Source organism: Taudactylus pleione, unplaced genomic scaffold (genome assembly GCF_031769625.1).
Source record: "Taudactylus pleione unplaced genomic scaffold, aTauple2 ptg001032l, whole genome shotgun sequence".
NCBI classification, from domain to species: domain Eukaryota; kingdom Metazoa; phylum Chordata; class Amphibia; order Anura; family Myobatrachidae; genus Taudactylus; species Taudactylus pleione.
This window is the reverse complement of record NW_028285433.1, coordinates 9,388,051-9,409,054: the sequence shown is the minus strand read 5'-3', so window position 1 is coordinate 9,409,054 and position 21,004 is coordinate 9,388,051.

Sequence of the window (21,004 nt, the reverse complement as noted above, 5' to 3'; positions counted from 1 at the left end):
TTTGTATCTATAAACCTACTTGATACCCCACACTCAGGCAAATATCAGCAACAGAATTATGACCCCTTTAAGCAAAGGTTAACTTGATTGCAGTGTTTATAACAGAACACATAAGAATACAAGTATAGTACAAAACTGATCTCCTAGTAGCCAACCTTGCTTCAGGTTTGATCCGCTGTAGTAAGACTCCCGTTTCTATAAGCAAAACAATGGTTCCACTTTCAGTGGGCACAGTGATCAACACTCTCAAGCATTTAGGATAAAGTAAGTAGATTAATGGTCCTTGCAGTCAAGTGTTCTAGCCTCCAATTATTCATTCAGTTCAGTGGAAGCCATAACCACTTATCAGGCATGACATTCAGCTTCACAATCTCCAAACTTATGTGAAAGTTACTATATATATATATATAGTAAGGTGAGGCACTCCAGACAATAATACCCAAATGCGGCAGCGTTAATGTGTCAACGTTTCAATGTGTTTATTCACATTTTATACAGGACATAAAAAATATACAAACAGCTGCTTACCTTTATCCCCAGTGAAGCCGAGTGTACCAGTGGGGCAGGACCACTCACCCGGCCGTTGACACAGGCTACTGACGTCATCTCCGGGTCACCTACACGTGACCAGGGAACAAGTCAGACAACAGACCATCACCATAGTAACATAACACCACTAGTGTAATCGCCCCATGGCGGAATAACTGTTAATCACCTCGCAATTAATCTATGTCAAAATCAAACATCAGATGATCAAGAATCAATGCCATCAAAGGGTATCCCCTCTCGATGAATTTGAATTTAACTATCATTGTATCCATTTGTTGTTCAGCCAAGGCAGGATCAGATGTAATGCATTTAATACGCAGTAGTTGGGAATATGGCAGACAATAATACCTGTGTTAGAGAATGTGGATGACAACTAGATTTGTACAATAAATTATTGCGATCAGATTCCTTAGCAATAATCTAGCAGATTCCTTAGCAAAAATAGGGACACCCCAAAAAATGTATTTAAAAATTGGAGTGCAAAAAAAAAAAAATGGGAAAAAATTGTTAAGCAATAGGGAAATAGGTTCAGGGCTATTCTGCAAGTATGCGGCAGATGTTTTCTAGAATAGAATTATAGCGGCAGGTGCACAAACGCTGCCGCATTTGGGTATTATTGTCTGGAGTGCCACACCTGCCTATTTCTGTATGCTCGTTTTGTGGAGGCACCCAGCGAAGGTGGATGGTGATGAGGAGTGCTGGACTCTGCTACATTGTTTATATATATATATATATATATAATTATATATATATATATATATATATATATATATATATACACAGAGTTCTATATAACCTGTTGATGTAGTTCAAGAATTGCATTTTCCATTTAACAATAGTCAAAGGGGTGCTGCAACAGCTAATGTTACGTTGGGTAGTGTATTAGATACATGTAGTTTATTGGTTATCATAGTATTGATTAGAAACTCACATATTTCTACGTGTTTGCTATTTCTTTGTGTGAAGTCCACTGTCATTTGTATCCTGATCATTATTTAAGTGCATACCTTTTCCCTGGACCCATGTCCTCTTATCCCCTTTAATAAATTTGTCAGATTATTTTGCTTATCAAGGTTGTCATGTTAAGTTATTTTACTGTGTATGGGTCTAGTCTCTCTGCTGCAGTCTGAGAAGGACAAGCCAGTAGAGTTGTTGCCAGGAGAAAGGAAGATCCACTGGAGTTGCCGTCTCTACTGTAAGGTACCATCTATACCTAATTTATCTGTACCCACCACACACAACACCCCGGAATACCACATAAAGCTAAAACAAAGCAGAACCACACTCTGTCTGCAGGCTGCTCCCCCGATAACTACAATAATGGGAACTGTCGGCACAATCATGGGATCTGTGTAACGTGAAAGTTATTACACATGTAGTTATGTGTAATTGAATGGAAATATGTGTATATGTAATTAGAGGCTTCTGTTGTGCAGTGTGGAATTGTGTATACATTTTGGGGCCGTGCAAGTGAGGTCTGGGTGCACTTACATGGTTAGTTGTTAAGGAAGATGTCTGAGCAATAAAAGGAAACTGCAAGAAAGAATATGGTTACTGTACTTAGGGAGCTTTACAAAGTGACTGACAATGTGCACAAATTTATCTCCACTTTCTCCGCTAATATTTTTCCGTAGCTCCAGCAGTGTCTCCTGCCCTCTTACCTGAAGGGCATTGCCACTAGTCTGGCTGTGGCATACACCAGCAGTGGCACTGCACATGTGCATGACACCAGCTTCTGGTGGCTGCATTCATGGCAGCCCCGAGAAGCTGTGAAGGGCTGCCCGAAAGGCAGGGCAGCGGCTTCCACTGGAAGCCAGTCTCTGCTAATTGCAGCCCGGACTGGCAGTCCCAGGTGGAGGAGACATCTCCACTAGGGGCTGCCTGTTCTGTGCGTGACTGGCAGGTGGCGCTTCCAATGGGAAGCCACCTCCAGTCACAGAGTAGCCAGTGCAGTCACGTACTGCACTGACTCACTAAAGAGGAGGATTTTACCTGGGGGCCTGCAGCTCCGCAGCCCCTAGGTAAAATCCACCACTGAGTTGCTCTGTTTGTAATACATTGCTGCTTCTGTGACTGCAGTATTAATAATTAATTACTGCTTATACTTGGTATATTTACATTTTTCAAAATTATACCTTTACCCGTCATTGTAAGTGAAGTGCATCTGTTGTCCACAAACGGTGACAGCCATTTTGAGAATTTTTTGTTTGCCACATTAATTTACAAATGCTAAAACTGCAGACCCACCCACCGAAATATCCACCCACCAATCCTGGGGTCTCCTATTTTTCCAACCCCAGTAACTGATAAAGAAAGGATCCGGAATTGTCACATAAAGTCTGCTTGAATAAAATTCTCCTCAGACCTCACCATCTTATCTACAAAATAATTTCCTCCTCTTTTATCTGTTATCGTTCAAATCGGGGGAAAGGGTGGGTGGCGTGGTCACACACCTGAATTAACCCTATTACACACCAACACACATACCCGCAATAGACTCATCGTAACATCAAAGTCGCACAAAGCGCCTGAACCGATATACTCACAAAATCAGTAAAACAGATAAAAGGGAAGAGAGACCTGCCGAATGACATCTCCGTAATACTGCAGTAATACTGGTATATATCCTTTATACAGCTTTGCTTTGTTTTCTCCTTTTACACCACGCACTGTTAAAGTCCAGGTGTAAACTGTTTTTCTGGGGACAGTTCCCAAAAAATGCTATGTGGGCTTGCACCACTGTATACAACTATACTGTACATACATTGATATAAACATGAATAAAAAAAGGTATGACCCATATTATTTTGTACTTTTGCATATGCCTGATCACAGCCACATTTATCCTGCATTTGAAAGGGATTCTAGAAAGGATGCTAATCAGTAGAACAGTAAAAATGATTTGGTTGTTTGCTGCAAGGGGTGCAGACGGCTTCTGCTGTATACTTACTATTGGTTTACTCTGCTGTCCGACAATTTGAAAGTCAAATACATGTGCTATGACTTTGAGTCTGAGAAAGCTAAACAGAGACAGGAGCTGTTTTCTTAAGTTGTATTAACTTGTTGATATTTGACCCTATGCGGTTTCAGAAATTGTTTATCTGTCTGACGGCTGCATAAATTACCGAAAGATGGCTAATAAGCCAAAAATGGGGACTGTATCATTACTGCAGACAGATTTTTGTTTGCATCTCATAAAACCGAAATGAGCACACAGATGTCTTATGTTTAACTAGTTTTTTCTTGTATCACATTCTAAATGGATTTCTTCTATTAATATGATCACAAGTCAAAGTAGTATTTATAATAGGTCATACACTAGCCAGTAGCACTGTGCCATTATATTTATGCATCATAGGCCTGATTCGCATGCAATCTGCACGCAATGCTCATGTACGCATAGTTGAGCTATTATTTGGAACTGCGCAACCGTGACAAATTCGGAAAACCCCAACGGCGCTTGCTTTCCAGAGTGTACACACACAAAGGTGCTGTTGCGAGCAGGTTAGATGGTATAAGAAATGTTTCGAATAAGTGATTGGCAGTGACTGGGAGGTGGCTAGTAGTGCATGCACAAATGGTCTATTCAGTGGGCGTGTAATGGGAGTGCTGGGTGTGTCAATGCAAGCAGCTGTGTTCACCGATGTACAGCTGCAAGCATAGGAGGGCCATGGTCAGACAGAGAAACTGCTCCTGTCACAGGGTTAGTGCAAGTTCGATGGTGCAACCGGTGGTAGTGTACTTTTTAAGCATGCACCAACCAGTATAACAGTGTGCATCAGCGCTAATAGTGGGCGTCTCAATTCTGCTACATTCAGCCGCATGGATCAGGAGGAGGAGTTTGTAGCTGCATTTGCATAAACTTGCAGCGTGCTAATAAATGCAGCTGCGATGTGCATAAAACTCGGAATCAGGCCCTATACACTTTCTTAAATGCTTCTCCATATTGGGTTTCAGAAATAAGTCCATTCATATCAAGCCATAGCATTATTGGCATTTAAATTAATTGTTCCTTACTGTGGAACTTTGATGATTATATAAACACTTGTGGACCTTCCTATGCACCTTTGTATTGGTCCACGATAGCCAATGCTTAACATCGATCACATGAAGCACTATAAGAATAACAACCTTCAGACTCCAGTAAAGGACTTATAAATTTAGCCATCATGCTGCCTAATGGGGCATAAGTGTGTTGTTTATCATCTACCAATACACCAAGCTCCCAGTATGCCGATGCAAGTCTGACAATGGTCACCAGCATTTCCATTACCCCAGATCCCAGATTAGCTGTAAGCACCAGATTCAATAGCCTATTCTTTATTTATTTTTTTGTTTGGTGTGCTTTGTTTCTTGTTAAACTAAATGTGAAATAGAATGAATAAAGTCATCAATCTTTGTGTAGAAGGCTATGCAAGCAAGGAAACTAAAGATGGATACTGAGGCATGAGAAGTTTGGGTGAAAAGCCTTATTATAAATTGGAGAAAAGTGTAGACAATCCAAGCCTCCTTAAGGTAAAGCCAAGCCGCTATTATTTGGATGCCCACAATATAATGATTTCACTATTTTCACTAGAAATATTAATTAGCATGTTTTGTTTGGGTGTGATATAAAAGATCGACAAGAAAAAAGTCGACAGTCAATAGGTTGACACCAAATGGTCAACATGTAATAGACAGACATGGACAAAAGGTCGACATGTACAAAAGTCGACAGTGCAAAAGGTCAACATGGTTAAAAGCCGTCAGGTTGAAATGGTCAACACGACAATGGTTGACACTTTATTTTGTAATTTAACCCTAACTCTCCCCCTTGTGCTTAACCTCAAACCTCCCCCTGGTGCCTAACCCTAACTCCCCCCCTGGAGCCTAACCCTAACCCTCCCTTTAGTGCCTAACCCTAACCCCCCCTAGTGCATAAACCTTACCGTAGTCTGACCCTCCCCTTAGTGCCTAACCCTAACTGTCACCTCCAGGAGTCTAACCCTAATCTTAAAAATGTTGACAAACCATAAAAACATGTAAAAAATTTTAACCCTGTCGACATTTTGCACTGCCAACCTTTTGTCAGTTGACCTTTTGTTCCTTTGAATCTTTTGTCCCTGTCAACCTATTGCATGTCAGCCATATGGTGTCAACCTATTGACAGTCAACCTATTCATTGTTGATCTTCTATATCCGGATACTGTTTTAGCCATAATAATGAGAAGCAAAATTTGGAAACATTTTGTACAAATTAAGTTTTGTGGTTTTGGAGAGGTGCAAAGTTCCATATTTGCTTTATCTTTCACAGGGATACCAGGGATACCAGTTCTCATTGTATTGTGGAATTAATGGTCTGTGAATATTGCTGGGACAATGATGTTCAATTCATGCTGTTTTGTAGCGCAGACTTAAGGCCAGGCTTCGGGGGAAGCATGCAATAATTCACAGCCTAATGTGTAACAAGTCAGGTGAGTTTGACTATTAGACTCATGCTGAGTAATAGGTAATAAAAAACATTAGTGGATTTTTTTATTCATTTTTGCTATTCTGCAATTTATTGTATCCTCTGCATTGTTTCTGCCCTAGCTCTGTTTAACATCCCGTCATCTTCTAATCCTCGGTCACTTTAATCCTTTTAAATTACTTAGAAAACCTAGTAAATAGGATAAATGTATGATAGGGAATGTAAGTTATGTAGTTCTTGGCTTCCACTTCATATGCATTAGTTTCTTTGTACCTTTATACTTGGCTTGTTTTGTTGTGTAGGAGTCATTTTAGTGTCATAGTTTATTTATAACTTTTGAAATTGGCTTTACCACATAGACTTCTTGAATAGATGTCATTAGTTATCTAGGAAACACACTTGGGACAAATGAACATATGGTTTTCTTAAGATATGAGTAGTTGCACCATTATAGAAATTTCCCAGAATATGTTATCTAAAGTGTAATAATTTACATGTCATTACAAACAATTCAGTAATTTCTTCCTTCTTTAACAAGTTTGTTGTTGCCCCATGCAAATTCTACACAGCCCCTCTCCTTTACAGTAACAATTAATGGGCAGGAGGCACCTGATAACAGAATGTGGTTGCACTGGGCGAACCGGGAAGAGCTTTCCCTATTATACAGAGAATTCCAAGGTTAATGGTGTTTTCAACAAAGAGACTCTATCTATTACACTCTGTTTTATTGTAAGATATAAAAAATTGTAATTCATAAAAATGTAAAATCATGTATAATCATACAAAACAAATGGCAACCTTAATTGCCACTTCTTCCACCACTACAACAGTCTAGCTCAGTGGTTCTCAACTCCAGTCCACAAGTACCCCCAACAGGTCATGTTTTGCAGATTTCTTTAATCATGCATAGGGGAGTATTTTAAAAGATGAGTGTTCTGCAGTGTAGACTACAGTCTTCCTGTCGCTCCAGGGAGGCATGTCCTGTTCCAAGGTAGCTGCCAAGGTCACTACTGATTATGTGCAGGGGACATCTTGTTTTTATCTGTGTAGAGTGACATGGTGGGAGACAGCAGTCTCCTACATAGTTCCTATATGAGAGATCCGGTTAATACCTGCATTAAATATTGTTCTGGCATCCTGCACCGCTACTTGCAAGCAGGATGCACTGGCTGGTGAGCTGTATGGAACCCCACTCCGCAACCAGTGTACCGGGGGAAGCCCTGTGATAATAACGCCATCTTCAGATGGCGTTATCCAGGGTTTCCCCCGGTTCCCTGACTCCTGCTCTAACAGGCAGAGCCGAGCCAGGAGCCGGGCCCCAGTGATCAGCTGTGTGGTCTAAATAGACAGATGGCTTCCCAAACGAAGTAAGCCAGGCAGTGTTAGCGCTTAGCCGTGAGGGGGGGTTAACCCCTGGGAGGACTTAGGGTTAGGCACCACCCTGGGAGGGTTAGGTTTAGGGTGCGGGGAGGGAGTGTTAGTTTAAGGCACCCATGGGGGGAGGTTACGGTTAGACATCACCCCGGGAGGGTTAGGTTTAGGATGAGGGAAGGTGGGGTAGGATTAGGCATCCCCTGGGGAGGTTAGGGTTAGGCGCCACTGGGGGGGAAGTTAGGGCTAGGCATTACTAAGGGAGGGTTAGCGTACTTACCAGTCCCAGTCGGGATCTTCAGTGGTCGGGCTTGCGGCGACGGCTCAGACAGCTTCCAGGTCGTTGGCATTTCATACCCAACCCCATAGAACAGCTGACCGGGGTCACCGTGCAAGATGGGAGATTAGCTGACTGGAGACCCCGAGGACATCTCCGGAGCACCGATGACCAAAGGTAAGTGAAAGTAAGGGAGGGAGGGAGTCGCCGGGGTGGGTGACAATATCAAATCCCTGTGATATTTCCTAAATTCGCAATGCGAATTTAGGCAAAAATATCACGCTACAACTGCATTTTAAATGTGGACTGTAGTAAATAGGCCCCTAGATCAGTCCTTTAGTTCCTTGCAAAAATCAAATAGGGTCATTATACAATTCTTAAGCGATGCTTCATATAAAAGCTTAGTAATGTGACACAAGCACAGATATGAAAAACACACTGCAATTAAAAGTATATATAAAACCAAACATTTATAAAATAAATAAAAATACTTTGCTCACCATTTTCTTTAAGCGGAGAGTCTAACTTTAAAAATACAATATGGCACCCAACTCTCAATGTATTCAGATGCACGCACCTTTGGTTGCCAAATTATGGACCATCAGCAGACTTGGCAAATGGTCACAAATGCTGCCTGCTTATGGCTTCCATAATCCTCCGGTCTAGCTCTGCTGATGGATACACCTGCCGTGCAGAGGCGTCACCGGGTGTGGTGACACCCGGTGTGCTCTGTCAATGCCCCCCTGCACGGTGAAGCCACGCACATTCAGAAAGGGGGCATGGTCTATAATAAAGGGGCGGGGCTCCATATTACATCTCTCCGGGGGGGTTGCCCAGCATGTCCTGCTCCCCGGAGACCGTGCCTGGACTGCCGGCTCCTCCTCTGTGACAGTGCTGCAGGAGAATGTCACACTGCAGCACCCAGCTCCTATCACTGAGGAGGAGCCGACATGTTGGTGTCTCCTCCTCCTAGGGTGACACCCAGTGCGTCTTCTCCTGCGCAATTGGAACACCAACAAGCTGGTAAAGGGACTGCACTGAATAAAAGCAGCCGCACACAGCGCTCGGACAACGTGCGCGAGCACCAAGAAATCATCCAGGTACTGTAGTCTGCCACACAGCGCTCCCCAGTCCCGGCCATGATGCACCAGTACAAGAAGGAGCTACAACATTGAAAGAAATTGCAAGATACAGAACATCCCTTGGAAAGGCAACGATCTACATAAAATCCATCAGGAAGATGAAAACCAATGTACTGAGAAGAGTCAGGAAAAAGGTGTAAAGCGGACTCAATGTTGACCTTCCCCAGCAAAGCCCTAGGCCCAGCCTCCCTGACTAGTTCTAATGTGTCCTTGAATGACTGATAAGACACACATCTCAGGAGGAATGACAGAGTTGACCAACTGCCCTTTAGGAAAGGACAAATACTGTATAAGCCTAAACTTGCCCTGGTCTTTCTTAGGAACTACCCCTACCAGTCACAAAACCAGGTTAGCAATGGGAGAGGAAGGAAAGGGGTCACTCATCCTACCCAACCGGACCTCCTTCATCACTTTAGCATGCACCGTATGAGGCATATCCCTGGCAGATTAAAGGTTGCAAGGGGAACCCCTTACCACCGCCCCAACTGCGGGCAGAGTGAGACCCACTGAAAAGTCCCGAGGCTGCATCCCCCGTTTTAGTGTACCAGGCCAGCCATTTGGTCATGGTGCCCATTTCAACAGGGGTAAATGCTCTATTGAATTCCAGTCCCTGCTGCGGGCTTACTAGCAGTGCAATTCCTGGGCGGTTTTCTACTATCACGGGATGGCTGACTGCCCCCACATCAGAGCCAGGCATGATGAAAGAGGCACTGTGGGCCTCTCTGACACTGACCAGTGTTATATGCAAAGTAGTGACTGTGCTGGTGGACGCTGGGCACGTACCAAGGGACTTTACAGGGCCACATCTACCAACAGGGCCATCTGTGCCCACCCCCTTTGGCTGGGTGACCTCCAGTCAAAGTTCCACATCCTTGCAGCCAAGGCGGTGGTTCTGCTTACACCGGAACTGCTCATCATAAAGACGCCACAGGCCTCCCCTGGTTCGCCGGTACATGTAATGAATTATATGGAGGTACGGTAAAATGTTATTAGGAGGGCAGGTCGCTACGTAGCAGGCCACAAAGATGTAGAAGCCAGCCAGTTCACGTATGTGCGGAACAGATCTTCTCCTTGCCCTTTCTTAGACTTAGCCAGCTGGAGCTGTTTTTCTGTGTCAGCCGTAAGGGCAAAGATGTCCACATATCGATCCTTAGCAATCTTCTACCAAGCATGCTTACGCAGTTCCTGTGCAATGGACGTGTTAAAGCAATGCACCACCCTCCCATGACACAGCAGTGTGATCCCTATGGGCCCTGCACCATTTGGAAGCGCGATGCACTATTTGTCCCCATTTGTCCTCTAGACTAACTTTGGTTACTGCATGTCGGTTTTGAAAAATTCTGGTGATACTCAATTTCCAATTACCAAAATAAGCAGCAATAACAAATAAATTATCTGAACCAATTCCCAATAAATGGTAAAAATTACCATAAGAAACTGAGTATGATAAAGCAAGTTGGTGTCTCTGGTTAGTAAGTAATTTTTCATGAAAGACACCAATATATTTCCATGGATATCGACGTATGTGATATGTCTATATCACCCCTGTTTTGTGCATTGTACTATCATTAAAAATTTTGACACCAGTGTTTATGAGAGCTTAAGGATTGAAAATGTTTCTACACTATGACCCTAGCCTACATCCAAGGGCCCCAAAGGGGGCGGCGGGTACAATTTACCCGGGCCCGTCAAAGCCCCCCTCTCCCTTCCTCCCTCCTCCCTCCCTCTGCAGCAGCCCAGCACACAGCATGTGCTGGGATACAGTGGGAGATTGCTCGCAGCTGCTAAGCAGCAGCCACAGCAATCTCCTATGCCTGAGGGGGGGGGAGCGATCACTCTGATCACGCCCCCCCGACTTTGCGCCAGGCTGAGGGGCTCCCAGTGCCCGCGCAGCGCAACAGTATGTATTTTTCTTTTTTCAAGGGGGCGTGGCCACGCCTCCCATGAATAGGCCGTTCCCCCTCTTTATCGGGGCCTGGCGGTGCTCTCTACGCCCCTGCCTACATCATAACATCATGTAACTAACTTGTACAGTATGGTGACGGAGACTTTTCAAGGAAAAAAACTATAAAGTTTGCATTCTATGTAACTCAACATTACTCACACTTTTGCTTCTGTGATATAAATTTTCTTTATTATACAACATTTTCACACTATTTTGGATTCATGACTAAATATTGTTCTTTTCGTATGACTCTTACATTAGCAGCTCCTAGAGGAAAACAACACACCCTTAATATTTTGTTTTTCATTTAACACTAATCTGAAATAAAAGAACTGCACAGATTTGCTAAATCCACAGAAAAACAAATAGTTGAGAGAAAATAGAAATCTAAATAAGCTCTGAACCCAAAGAGATTAATAAAGGGTGTGTAAGTACTGACATAAAGACATAACAGCTGGGAAGAAAAGTACACTCCCTAAGAGAGATGCAGTGCTTGCACTCACTGCAGATGTTCACATGTGGTTTTCTTTATTTAATTTCTTCAATATCACAATATTCTCATATGTATCAAACTACCATAGTATAGACAAAGTAGAGTGTGGGGCAGCTGTAGAGCTGAACCTAAGCATCTTTTTTGTGTAAAATACTCGTACTTCACAAAAGCCTTACACTTCCACCCCTACACATATTCCATAACATTGTGTGCTTTTGACCCTTTCCACATAGAGAGGCAAAATGGAGTTTAGAAGGGGGTGTCATAGACAAATGCAGGGGGGTTTCCAGTTGCCTAGAAACCCTCCTCCCCATCCCACACCCACCACTGATCTCAAAAATTACATTATATTGTCTATTCGGCTCTCATGTATTTTGGTTAGCCAATAAAATAAATCCGAACTAATCCAAACTTGCGCTAATTTGTCAAAAAAACTAGTCAAAACTGAATCACTCATCTCTAGCAGGAGCTAAGCTGCTGCAGGCTCTCAGTACTCCCTGCAGACACAGGCACAGAGGAGCGGTACCCTGACGCACGTTCTCCCCATTACACTGCCCTTAGACAAGGGTGTAGCAAATATAGCTAGCGCAACCCCTTTTCAGTTTCCCCACGAATTGCGGGGCCTAAGTATACAAGATGCCCTCCTCTATCAGCAACCTGCCGAAGCTGCTGAGCTGCATCAGAAATTAGGTATGTGTATGTATGTATGTGTTGTGTAAAAATATACTGTTTATATATATATATATATATATATATATATATATATATATATATGTGTGTATGTGGTGTATAATATATGTATATGTTACATATATATATTATGTATGTGTATATATATATTTATATAGATAGATGTATCTATAAACACCCCCCTACCAAAACCTGCATTTGCTCCTGGAGCTAGGTCCATCACTCTGAGAGACAGGTCCTCCTTCTGGACAGGAAAGTGCTAATGTGAAAAATGTTTCAGTGTTATCTGGGGGGTGGGATATTTATGAAGTGGGGGGGTGTATTGTTTTTTTTATGTGGGTGGTATGTTTTAATACTGTCTGTGGTGGGGGTAGTGTATTAATGTTGTGCACGTGAGGTGTGTGTGGTGTATTCATATTATCTGTGTTAAATGTAGGTCACACACATGTAATGGGGCACTCTCTGCATTATATGGCAAGCACTGTGACACTTTGCATTATATAGTGGGCACTGCGACTCTCTGCATTATACAGTATGGCAAGCACTGTGATACTTTGCATTATATGACAGGCACTGCTACACTCTGCATTTCTGAAAGGCACTGCAATGCTCTCTGCATTACATGGTGGGCACTGATTGTCTCTGTATTATTGGTAGGCACTACTATGCTCTCTGCATTATGTGGGGGGTCACTGCAACATTTTCTGCATTATATGTTAGTTGTTTTGATGTTTTTTGCATTATATAGTGATCTCTTATATTCTCTCCGTATTGTCTTGTGGTCACAAAAATTATTTCAGTGGTGTATGGCAGTCACTAAAATACTTTCAATTTGTATGGTAGTAATTAAAAATGCCCTGAGTATTGTCTGGCAGTCACTAAAATGCTCTCTGTATTGTCTGGCAGTCACTAAAATGTTCTTAGTATTGGCTGCAAGTCACTAAAATGTTCTCCGTATTGTCTAGCGGTCACAAAAATTGCAGATGGAATGAGCAATTTTTACACTACTGAGCATGCATAATTTTCTAATGCTGGATACACACTGGCCAACATATAGGCCGTTCAATTGAACGGCCGATATATTGTGTGCCTCTCGGTCAATGTGTACAGACAATATATTTATGAATTTCGTCGTTCACAGATATATTGCGTGTGCAGCACAGCCGATTGCAAATATATCTGCTCATCTTGCTGTGTGTATGGGCAGTCAGCTGACCACCCGTACACCTGCTGCAGAGGCCGGCAGGGAGGGTGTCAAGATGCAACAACATCTATCCTACCTCTGGGAGACTGGGATGAAGTTACGCCACTGTTAAGAGCAGCTGTGTGTTTTTTGCTGGTAAAAAGAGGTGAGCAATTTGTGTGCATTATGTTTTTTATATAAAAAGTGTAATGTTTCCAACAAACGCAATGGCACTTGCTTGCAGAGATTACCACAAAAGCTAACTTTTCTCTCTTGTGACTGTCACTCTCTCTTGAACTTGAATTTATTGATCCTAACATTCTCTCTAACTACCGACCTGTCTCTCTGCTCCCTTTTGCTTCCAAACTCCTTGAGCAGATTGTCTACAACCGCCTTACCCCTTTTCTTTCCTCCCACTCCCTCCTTGACCCTTTTCAGTCTGGCTTCCATTCTCTCCACTTCACTGAAACTGCTCTCACGAAATTCAGCAATGACCCCCTTACTGCCAAATCCAAAGGCCACTACTCTCTGCTCATTCTCCTTGATCTCTCTTTTGCTTTTGACACTGTGGACCACCCTCTCCTGCTGCAAATCCTTTACTCCATTGGTCTACTTGACACTACACTCTCCTGGCTTCCTCCTACCTCTCTGACTGATCCTTCTTTGTTTCCTCTCATGACTCCTCTTCCCCCCACAGCCTTTTACAGTAGGTGTTCCCCAAAGTTCTGTTCTCGGACCTCTCCTATTCGTCATCTCTAGGTGAACTCATCAGCTCTTTTGACCTCCGTTATCATCTCTATTCTGATGATACTCAAATCTACCTTTACTCCCCTTATCTCTTCCACTCTCTTCTGACTCGTATCTCCAAGTGTCTCTCTGCTATCTTTTCCTGGATGTCCCAGCGATTTCTTAAACATAATATTTCTAAGACAGAGCTGATCATCTTCCCACCCTTCCACATAACCTCGCTTCCCAAGATCTCTTTATCAATTGGTGGCATGACTATCTCATCTAGCCTCAAAGTGAGCTGTCTTGGAGTTATCCTGGACTCATCCCTCTCCTTCAAACCACATATCCAGAACATCTCGCAGTCCTGTCCTTTCCATCTCAAAAATATTTCCAAGATCAGACCCTATCTCACCCAGGATGCTACTAAAACCCTTATAAACTCACTGGTCATCTCCAGATTGGACTACTGTAACCTCCTCCTATCTGGCCTCCCCAATTCCCATCTCTCTTTTCTCCAGTCTGTCCTCAATGCTGCTGCTCGGCTCATCTTCACTTCCAAATGCTTTACAGCTGCCTCCCCTCTCCTACAATCCCTTAACTGGCTCTCCTTCCCTTTCAGAACCCAATTTAAGGTTCTCACGCTCACTTACAAAGCCCTCACCCAATCTTCTCCCATTTACATCTCATCTCCCTTCATTCTCCTGTCTGCCCTCTTCATTCAATTAATGCACGCTGCCTTTCATCCCAACTGATTACTTCCTCCCACTCCTGCCTCCAAGATTTTGTCCACACTGCTCCCCACCTCTGTAACTCTCTCCCTCTCCCCATCAGACTATCCACCTCTCTACAATCATTCAAATGGGTTCTCAAGACCCACTACTTCATCAAAGCGTTCCAGCTGTTATCCTAACTCACTGCTGCATGCTCCTTCCTCCTCGTCTAACCCATCTGTATCACACCTGTTTGTCTGACCCTCCCTTTTAGAATGTAAGCTCTTATGAACAGGACCTTCTACTCTTGTGCTTCTCCCTACTTTACCTTCATCTACTTTTTACTCACCACTAGGGCACCTAACACTTGGTTGCTTATGCTCGGCTGCTTATGTGTGTGTTATGGTTGGTAATGTAGCAATGTCTAAAGTGAAAGTAGTCAAGACTGAAAGGATGTGGACTCATAATTAGGGGTGAGCGGGTTCGGATTTCTGAAATCAGAACCCCCCCGAGCCCCCCCGATCCGAGGCCGATCCGAGTCAGGCTCGACTTTTCCCGCCTGACTCGGATCTGAAATCGAGGCAAAACGTCATCATCCCGCCTTCCGGGTCACGTGGGTTTTGGATCCTATATAAGGTACCCGCGTCGGCGCCATTTTCTCACTTGGCTGTGGACAGTGAAGAGGGAGGGTGGGAGTTAGGGCTGGCTGGGCTGTGTAGTGTAGTGTAGTGCAGAGTAGTGTTGTGCTGTGCTGTGCTGCGCTGTGCTGCTGTTGTCCATAGGGGCTGTGTCCACTACTTCAAAGTCCATAGGGGCTGGCTGTGTTGTGCTGTGCTGCTGTTAATAGGGGCTGTGTCCACTACTTCAAAGTCCATAGGGGCTGGCTGGACTGTGCTGTGCAGTCAGTTCTCCATAGGGGCTGTGTCCACTCCAAAGTCCTGTGCAGTGTCCCAGTCCTAAAGGGGTGCTGTAGTGTTGTCCAGGGGGTGCTCTGTCCATCAGGGGTGCTCCCCCCAAGTGCTAAAAAAATAATATTTTTTCTGTTTGTGAATTGTGTGCGCAGTAGCCACACGTGCATCAACAAAGTAGTGCCAAGCATGCGCCTGTGTCATAAGTAAAGGGCCGGCTGGCTTGACCGTTAAAGGGTGCTGTAACCCCCAAAGTACACTACAAACCAACTAACAAAATATTTTTTCTGTGTTTGTGAATTGTGTGCGCAGTAGCCGCACGTGCATCAACAAAGTAGTGCCAAGCGTGCGCCTGTGTCATAAGTAACGGGCCGGCTGGCTTGACCGTTAAAGGGTGCTGTAACCCCCAAAGTACACTCCAAACCAAAAAAAATAATATTTTCTGTGTTTGTGAATTGTGTGCGCAGTAGCCGCATGTGCATCAACAAAGTAGTGCCAAGCGTGCGCCTGTGTCATAAGTAAAGGGCCGGCTGGCTTGACCGTTAAAGGGTGCTGTAACCCCCAAAGTACACTCCAAACCAAGAAAAAAAATATTTTCTGTGTTTGTGAATTGTGTGCGCAGTAGCCACACGTGCATCAACAAAGTAGTGCCAAGCGTGCGCCTGTGTCATAAGTAAAGGGCCGGCTGGCTTGACCGTTAAAGGGTGCTGTAACCCCCAAAGTACACTCCAGTCCAAACAAAAAAAAAAATTATTTTCTGTGTTTGTGAATTGTGTGCGCAGTAGCCGCACGTGCATCAACAAAGTAGTGCCAAGCGTGCGCCTGTGTCATAAGTAAAGGGCCGGCTGGCTTGACCGTTAAAGGGTGCTGTAACCCCCAAAGTACACTCCAAACCAAAAAAATATATATTTTCTGTGTTTGTGAATTGTGTGCGCAGTAGCCGCACGTGCATCAACAAAGTAGTGCCAAGCGTGCGCCTGTGTCATAAGTAAAGGGCCGGCTGGCTTGACCGTTAAAGGGTGCTGTAACCCCCAAAGTACACTCCAAACCAAAAAAATATATATTTTCTGTGTTTGTGAATTGTGTGCGCAGTAGCCGCACGTGCTTCAACAAAGTAGTGCCAAGCGTGCGCCTGTGTCATAAGTAAAGGGCCGGCTGGCTTGACCGTTAAAGGGTGCTGTAACCCCCAAAGTACACTCCAGTCCAAACCCCAAAAAAATTATTTTCTGTGTTTGTGAATTGTGTGCGCAGTAGCCGCACGTGCATCAACAAAGTAGTGCCAAGCGTGCGCCTGTGTCATAAGTAAAGGGCCGGCTGGCTTGACCGTTAAAGGGTGCTGTAACCCCCAAAGTACACTCCAGTCCAAACCAAAAAAATATATATTTTCTGTGTTTGTGAATTGTGTGCACTGTGGCTGCACGTGTATCAACAAAGGAGCAGCGCCAAGCGTGCGCCTGTGTCCCATAAGTAAAGAGCCGGCTGGCTCATTTCTTAAAGGGTGGTGTAACCCACAAAGTGCACTACTCTCCAGCAAAAATAAAAAAATATTTTCTGTGTTTGTGTGCGCTTTAGCCGCACGTATATATCAATATAACATAAATGGAGGACCAAACTTTCTCTGATAAAAATAAAATAGGGAAAGATCAAGAACCACTTCCTCCTAGTGCTGTTGCTGTTGCTGGGAGTTGTTCATCATCCCAGAGAGGAAGTAGGAACACCACCAATTTTACTAAACAATTGACCCTCCAACAGTTCCTAGCGATGAGGATGAAGTACGACAGCAGTCATCCTGAAGCAAAACATATAACTGAGGCCTTGACTGCTATGTTGGTGTTAGACGTGGGTCCTTTATCCGCCATTAGTGCAGTGGGATTTAGACAATTGATGGAGGTAGTGTGTCCCCGGTTCCAAATCCCGTCTAGATTCCACCTGCATCCTCAAAGCAGCAGCGACAAGCATGCTTCTGTCTGTAAAAGGGTGGTGTAACCCTCAAAGTGCTCCAAAAAAAAAATAATATTTTTTTTATGTGTTTGTGACTTGTGTGCGATGTAGCCGCATGTGCAGCAACACAGTAGCAGCGCCAAGCGTGCGCCTGTGTCATAAGTCAAGGGCCGGTTTGGACATCTGGTCCGGACTGAAGGTCGTGCCAACAATTTCTGACAAGTCTACTGTCACTGCATATGATACTGTCCTCAAAGCAGCAGCGACAAGAGTGCGTCTGTCTGTTAAAGGGTGGTGTAACCCTCAAAGTGTGCTCCACAAACAATTAAAAAATTCTTATTTTTTTTTCTGTGTTTGTGAAATGTGTGGGCTGTAGCCGCACCTGCATCCTTAAAGCAGCAGCGACAAGCATGCGTCTGTCTGTTAAAGGGTGGTGTAACCCTCAAAGTGCGCTCCACAAACAATAAAAATATTCTTTTTTTTCTGTCTTTGTGAATTGTGTGGGCTGTAGCCGCACTTGCATCCTCAAAGCAGCAGCGACAAGCGTGCGTCTGTCTGTTAAAGGGTGGTGTAACCCTCAAAGTGTGCTCCACAAACAATAAAAATATTCTTCTTTTTTTTCTGTCTTTGTGAAATGTGTGGGCTGTAGCCGCACCCGCATCCTTAAAGCAGCAGCGACAAGCGTGCGTCTGTCTGTCAAAGGGTGGTGTAACCCTCAAAGTGCGCTCCACAAACAATTAAAAAATTCTTTTTTTTTTCTGTCTTTGTGAAATGTTTGGGCTGTAGCCGCACCTGCATCCTTAAAGCAGCAGCGACAAGAGTGCGTCTGTCTGTTAAAGGGTGGTGTAACCCTCAAAGTGCGCTCCACAAACAATTAAAAAATTCTTATTTTTTTTCTGTCTTTGTGAAATGTGTGGGCTGTAGCCGCACCTGCATCCTTAAAGCAGCAGTGACAAGCATGCGTCTGTCTGTTAAAGGGTGGTGTAACCCTCAAAGTGCGCTCCACAAACAATAAAAAAATTCTTATTTTTTTTTCTGTGTTTGTGAAATGTGTGGGCTGTAGCCGCACCTGCATCCTTAAAGCAGCAGCGACAAGCGTGCGTCTGTCTGTTAAAGGGTGGTGTAACCCTCAAAGTGCGCTCCACAAACAATAAAAAAATTCTTATTTTTTTTTCTGTCTTTGTGAAATGTGTGGGCTGTAGCCGCACCTGCATCCTTAAAGCAGCAGCGACAAGCGTGCGTCTGTCTGTTAAAGGGTGGTGACACCCTCAAAGTGCGCTCCACAAACAATAAAAATATACTTCTTTTTTTTTCTGTCTTTGTGAAATGTGTGGGCTGTAGCCACACCTGCATCCTTAAAAGCAGCAGCGACAAGCGTGCGTCTGTCTGTTAAAGGATTACATCAGTGACAGCATCCAAGTAGGCATGTCAGACAGTCCGTACCTGTACTGGCAGGAAAAAGATGCAATTTGGAGGTCCCTGTACAAACTGGCTCTATTTTACCTGAGTTGCCCCCCCCTCCAGTGTGTACTCTGAAAGAGTGTTTAGTGCAGCCGGGAACCTTGTCAGCAAAAGGCGTAGGAGGTTGCTTCCACAAAATGTGGAGAAGATGATGTTCATAAAATGAATTATCAACTCTTCCAGGGAGACCAGCCTCCAGAACGTACAGAGGGACCTGTGGTTGTGGATTCCAGCGGGTACGAATTAATACTCTGTGAGGATGAGGATGTACACAACACTGAAGAGGGTGAGGAATCGGAGGATGAGGACGACATCTTGCCTCCGTAGAGCCAGTTTGTGCAGGGACAGATTAATTGCCAGCTTGATTTGTGGGGGCCCAAACGAACCAATCATTTCAGCCACAGTCGTGTGGCAGACCCTGGCGCTGAAATGTTTGGTTTGTTAAAGTGTGCATGTCCTGTTTATACAACATAAGGGTGGGTGGGAGGACAATTCCATCTTGCACCTCTTTTTTTACTTTGAATTATGTACTGTTTGGGGCCTAGTTTTTCAAACTGCCATCCTGTCTGCCACTGCAGTGTCACTCCTAGATGGACCACGTGTTTGTGCCGCCCTCTCGTATCTCTTAGCATAGTCATCCAGCTACCTCGGTGCAACCTTTTGGATATAAAAACACTATTGTGAGGTGTGAGGTGTTCAGAATAGACTGGAAATGAGTGGAAATTAAGGTTATTGAGGTTAATAATAGCATAGGAGCAGAAAAACACACAAATTCTGTGATTTTAGCTGTTTTTATGCTTTTTAAAAAAAAAATACAGATCCAAAACACAAAACCCAGAACCCAAAACACGGAAGGGTGGTTTTGGCAAAACCAATCCAGATCCAAAACACGAAGAAAGATCCAGATCCAAAACCAAAACACAAAACACGAAAAGTGGCCGGTGCACACCCCTACTCATAATACCACAAATATTTGTGAAGAACCTTTTTTCACCTAAAAATGAAATATGTGTTCACCAACACATGCATTATTCATCTATATGAGTGCAGTTGCACATAATTAAAAACATTGTGGCCTGTATTTTTTTTGTTGCCTCTTTAGTCAGCAGATCTCAAGTGTAGGATAGAATCGAACAAACTATTCAGAGTAAAGCAATTAATTTGCAATGACTATGAGACACATTGGAGCCAACATTGGCTTATATCTCTGCTTCAAATTTGAAACCTTTTAGTCATAAATTATCAATTTTGTCAATGGAGCAGATCAATATACTGATGTTCTGAATTTAATAATGTTCTGTCAATTGTTTTAGAACAAACCCATTTTTTCAGTTTCTATTGAAGTTTAAGCAATTCAAGTTCAGTAAATAACCTGTAATGGTACATTGGTAAACCGTAAACTGCTAGAGATTAGAAAAAGTTTAGGTTAGCAAAAGGGGAAAAATAATATATATTTCAGTGTTATAAAAACAAAGCCTTCTTCAGGGAACAAACTAAGAAAAAGATGCTTGCATTGGCCATGCACTGCCATAGTAAGGGCTGTAACCAGGGGCGTAGAGAGCACCGCCGGGTCCCCGGTAATGAAGGGGGTGTGGCCTAATTACGGGAGGCGTGGCCACGCCACCTTGAAAAAAACAAAACAAACAAGCATACTTTTGCAGTGCTGCGTAGAGGCGCTACGCGCCGGGGAGGGGGTGCTGTGAGCCTCTCAGCCTGGTGCAAAGCCAGGGGGGTGCAATCAGTGTGATCGCTCCCCCCCTCAGGAATAGGAGATTGCTGTGGCTGCTGCTTAGCAGCCGCAAGCAATCTCCCACTGCAGCTCAACACACGCTGTGTGCTGGGCGGCTGCGAGGGAGGGAAGAGGGAAAAAGGGAGGGGGGGGCGGCGCCCGGTTCGGGCCCCCGCCGGGCCCCTCTGGAAGCCCGGGTCTGGGTAAACTGTACCCGCTCCCCCCCCCTTTTGGCACCCCTCGCCATAACTAGGGTAGTCATACCAGTGCAATGACACAGGGCACCACAGGGCAGGGGGCGCTGTTTGGGCCTGTCAGTTTTCCTGTTTATTATCATTCTCACTAGTAGATTCCTCTTCTTTTATTCCCAGCATCTCCTGGCCTCCCCTATCTTTTCCCTGGCCCTTCCCCATGGCCCTTTTTCAGA